The following is a 5,000-nucleotide window of genomic DNA, read 5'->3' as shown; positions in this document are numbered from 1 at the left end:
TTGTGTCGTTTTTGATTTTGAAAAATGATTTAAGGTTTTGTTCTTGTTTTGATGTAATCTATAATGTTTGTTCTATAAAATGTCTATTCAACGCAAGTTAGAGTGTTTGTGACTATACCCCGTCAGTCCAGCAGGGGGAGCGCGTGACCAGGACAGGAGATGTGATGATGATGATGATGAGGAATGCTCTGCGCGTGCTCGTCTGCTGATGACGACCTGCTCGAGCTTCAGTCTGAGCTGTCTTCACTGAGGTCCGCTGCGGGTTCACCTGTCCACAGGTGAGGGGAACATCACTGATGCTGCACTGAACGACGTGAAGCTTCTGGAGTTCATCATGAACGTGTCCGTTCCGCGTTTCTGCTGAGCAGTTTACAGCTGAGAGGAGTCACGTGTTTCCTCTGCCCTCATCATCATCATCATCATAATTCCTTCATTCTTCAAACATTATGAGATCGTTACTTTAATGTTCTTGGAACGTTTCACAACAAAACAAGCGTCACATTAAAACATCTCTAGACGAACATCTGAAACATTTCAGAAAAACCTTTACTGTATAATGTGTTGTGCTGCCGTTTAGAGCAGGGGTTCTCACATGTCGGAGCCCGGGACCCCTACAGGGGAAACATTTCCAGACCCCCTCATATTTAATACAGTGATTGAGCTCATATTTAATGTGGGAGCGGATAATGAAGTCTTTTTGCACACACGGTCTCCTCCACCCGGGGTCAGATGCAGGACCAGATGCAGGACCAGATGCAGGACCAGATGCAGGAAGTTCTCAGCATGACTGACTGAGGTCCCAACAGTGTTCTTGCGTCTTATATCCACAGTGATAACAGGACAATACTGCACTCAGACTCGCACAGAACACACAGTTCTATTATTGCTGTCAGAATGTGAAGCGAGTTTCAACCAGTAAGTGTTTATTCTGCCTTACAGAGTTCGGTATTTTACACGTAAAGCCCTGTTTTCAGATCGTCTGATGAAACAGAACGGCTAAGACGTGAAACTCAGCGAGTGGCCAGCGGTGTTCACTGATATTCTCACACAACAATCGCTGCAAAAGATGCTTTCCAACAACAGGTCTTTACCATTCGTTGTAAAACTGTGGACCTATTTTTTTTTTCAAACGCATCACACCCATTCTTCCGCTGAGAGCTGGAAAACTACGAAAGCGAAAGACTTTCGTGTCCAAACTTTAATCTTAACCGTTATTTCATCAGGAACGATCTGAAAACAGCTTTACGTGTAAAATAGCGAACTTGTCCTTTACCTGGCTGGGATATCGCCCTGGATTACTGAAAACTGGACATCATCACACAGCTGACAGCTCTAAGACAAATATATAAAAATAGTATAAAATATAAAACATAAGATGATAAAACTGTAGGCTCGTAAAAGGTAAAATTGTGTGTGTGTGTGTGTGTGTGTGTGTGTGTTAGAAGGGTTAGACTCGGGAACGCTGGTCATCTGATCGCCGGCTGACCCCACTCATAATTAATACCTTCATCAGATTTGATTAATCACTGAGTCTCCAACCCGATCTCACGGCAATTCGTACGAATTTTACGAGGTGGCTAATTCGTACCAATTCATACGACCTCACTCGTACGAATTAGTACGATTTTTGCTAAAACGAGTCTCGGGACAGTGCTGACTCTCAGCTGCTCATCTCTGTGGAAACCGGCATATATTTAATTGTTCAGGATTCTTTGATTAATAGAAAGTTCAAATTAACAGCATTTATTTGAAATATAATATTGTGTAACATTATAAATGTCACTGCCAATCTGATCAATTTAATGCGTCTTTGATGAATAAAATAAATCAATTCTAACCCTAAAAACAGGATCTTAAACTGTAGTGTTTATAGACATTATGGAGTGTGTAATTATAATTGTGCAGGTTTTTCTTCCTTGATTATATGAAGCATAATTTCATACATCATCAAACATCCACACAGAATATTGTCCTCATCGGAAGAACAATACAGACATCATTAAAATTGTTCTGAAATGGTCCTTAATTAGTGATAATTCAGGACAATAAAAGTGATAATTAGAAAGAGAGAAATCTAAATCATTTGATAGTGTGTTCTGTGTTCTGACATGATTCGCTGTTTATTGTGTGTAAAGTTTATTTATCGTCAGAATCATAATCATATTCTCTGAGTGACGTTTCTCTCTGATAGCGGAGCATAAAGGAATCATAATAAGTGACTCTGTTCAGTGATTGCAGCAATATTAAATCCTGTTCGGAGGCTTTGTGTGGGAATTCTGCCGATATTGCTCTGGCTTCAGTGTCGCCTGTGTGTCTTTGAGCCGTTATCGCGAGATCTGCCGCTTCAGTGTCGCCTGTGTGTCTTTGAGCTGTTATCGCGAGATCTGCCGCTGAAGTGCAGGTCACTGAAACGCTTTATTGCTCTTTATTGAGTTCATTCGCTTCGGTTTGAGCTCCAGCTGTCGATGCGAGTCTGTTTGAGCTTCTGATTGTTATCGCCAGCCCGCACCGCTTTGTGTGTATTTACACCGAAATTAAACATTCTTCATCTCCAAACTAATATCCTCTTTTTTATGCCTGTGCAGCGGCGGAGCGAACAAAAGTCTGGAGAAACATTCATTTCTGTGAGGAACGAAAATCCAGGAACATCGCGTTATAAAAGCAGCTTGTGTTTGAGCGAGATCTGAGACCACTTATTATTATTATTATTATTACTGCCATTATTATATTTCAAACAGCGGAGATCGGGTTCAGTTAGTATGTTAGCAGGCGTGACGTCATCAGCAGACAGACAGACAGAAGCAGTGAGACAGACAGAAGCAGTGAGACAGACAGACAGACAGAAGCAGTGAGACAGACAGAAGCAGTGAGACAGACAGACAGACAGAAGCAGTGAGACATACACGTGTATGTTAGACCCTATACCGACTAAGCTGCTGAAAGAGATGCTTCCAGATGTCATAGATCCTCTTCTTAATATCATTAATTCATCTTTGTCTCTAGGATACGTACCAAAAACCTTTAAGCTAGCTATGATTAAACCGCTTGTTAAAAAACAGCAACTTGATCCTAGTCAATTACAGGCCGATCTCTAATCTGCCATTTCTGTCAAAGATATTAGAAAAAATATCCACAAGGCTCAGTACTAGGACCGCTGCTGTTCACTCTGTACATGCTACCATTAGGAGATATCATTAGGAAACATGGAATCAGCTTTCACTGTTATGCCGACGATACTCAGCTGTATATTTCTTCAAAACGAAACCTACCAATTCACAAAATTAACGGAATGCATAGCGGATATAAAAAACTGGATGACTAGTAATTTCCTACTACTAAATTCAGAAAAAACAGATTCTAATTATTGGACAAAAAACTTCCACACGTAATAACCTAGAGTACTGTCTAACACTTGATGATGCTCTGTTAAGTCTTCGTCGTCAGTTAGAAACCTGGGTGTGTGTGTGTGTGTTCTTTGATACCAATCTTTCATTTGAAAGTCACGTGTCTAGTATCTGTAAAACCACATTTTTCCATCTTAAAAATATATCTAAATTACGTCATATGCTCTCATTGACAAATGCGGAACAGTTAGTTGATGTGTTCATGAGCTCAAGGCTAGATTATTGTAATGCTCTACTGAGTGGTTGCCCTGCACGCTTAACAAACAAACTACAGCTAGTTCAAAACGCAGCCGCTCGAGTTCTTACCAGAACCAGGAAGTATGACCATATTAGCCCCGTTCTGTCAACACTGCATTGGCTGCCTATTAAACATCGTATACATTTTACAATATTGCTGATCACTTACAAAGCACTAAATGGTTTATCTCCGCAGTACTTGAGCGAGCTCTTAACGCATTATAGTCCTTCACGTCTACTGCGATCTCACAACTCCGGCCAGTTAATAATACCTAGAATATCAGAATCGACTGCTGGCGGTAGATCCTTTTCCTACTTAGCACCAAAACTCTGGAACAGTCTTCCTACCATTGTCCGGGAAGCAGACACACTCTGTCAGTTCAAATCTAGACTAAAAACACATCTCTTCGGCCTAGCATACACATAACACATTATAGACTTCTATAACTCAATGTTAGGCTGCATAGTTTAGAACAGCCGGGACCGGGAACACTTCCCGTAATCCTGATGTACTTGGTACATCATAAGAAGGACGGCGTCTACGCTAATATTAGTCTCTCTGTCTATCCCGAGGTTTACCGCTGTCCACTGGAACCAGGCCGTATCCAGATCTGATGAAGGACCAGCGCCAGGACACGACGACGCCGCCGCTGACCTGAAGTGTCCACCAGTCTCTCCTCCTCTCCACTCCGACTTCAACCAACCGGAACTGGACAAATACTCTGATTCATTCTGAACTTCTGACCTGTAATGCTTCTGAATCATAATCATACACTGTTCGCTCGTTGGCCAGAGGAGAACTGGCCCCCGACTGAGCCTGGGTTCTCCCAAGGTTTATTCTCCATTCTGTTCCTGATGGAGTTTTGGTTCCTTGCCGCTGTTGCCTTACCTTCTGGCTTGCTTAGTTAGGGACATTTAATATTCAACAATATTATAGATCTGCCTTAAAGGTGGACGATGATGAAATTATTTTTTGTATTATTTTCATGTTATCACTGTGAAGCGGCTTTGATACAATCTGTATTGTAAAAAGCGCTATATAAATAAAGATGACTTGAGACAGACAGACAGACAGAAGCAGTGAGACAGACAGACAGACAGAAGCAGTGAGACAGACAGACAGACAGAAGCAGTGAGACAGACAGACAGACAGACAGACAGACAGACAGACAGACAGACAGAAGCAGTGAGACAGACAGACAGACAGAAGCAGTGAGACAGACAGACAGACAGACAGACAGACAGACAGAAGCAGTGAGACAGACAGACAGACAGGAGCAGTGAGACAGACAGAAGCAGTGAGACAGACAGACAGAAGCAGTGAGACAGACAGACAGAAGCAGTGAGACAGACAGACAG

The sequence above is a fragment of the Phoxinus phoxinus genome, assembly GCF_949152265.1.
Source record: "Phoxinus phoxinus genome assembly, chromosome: 21".
In the NCBI taxonomy this organism is placed as follows: domain Eukaryota; kingdom Metazoa; phylum Chordata; class Actinopteri; order Cypriniformes; family Leuciscidae; genus Phoxinus; species Phoxinus phoxinus.
This window is presented reverse-complemented; position numbering follows the sequence as displayed.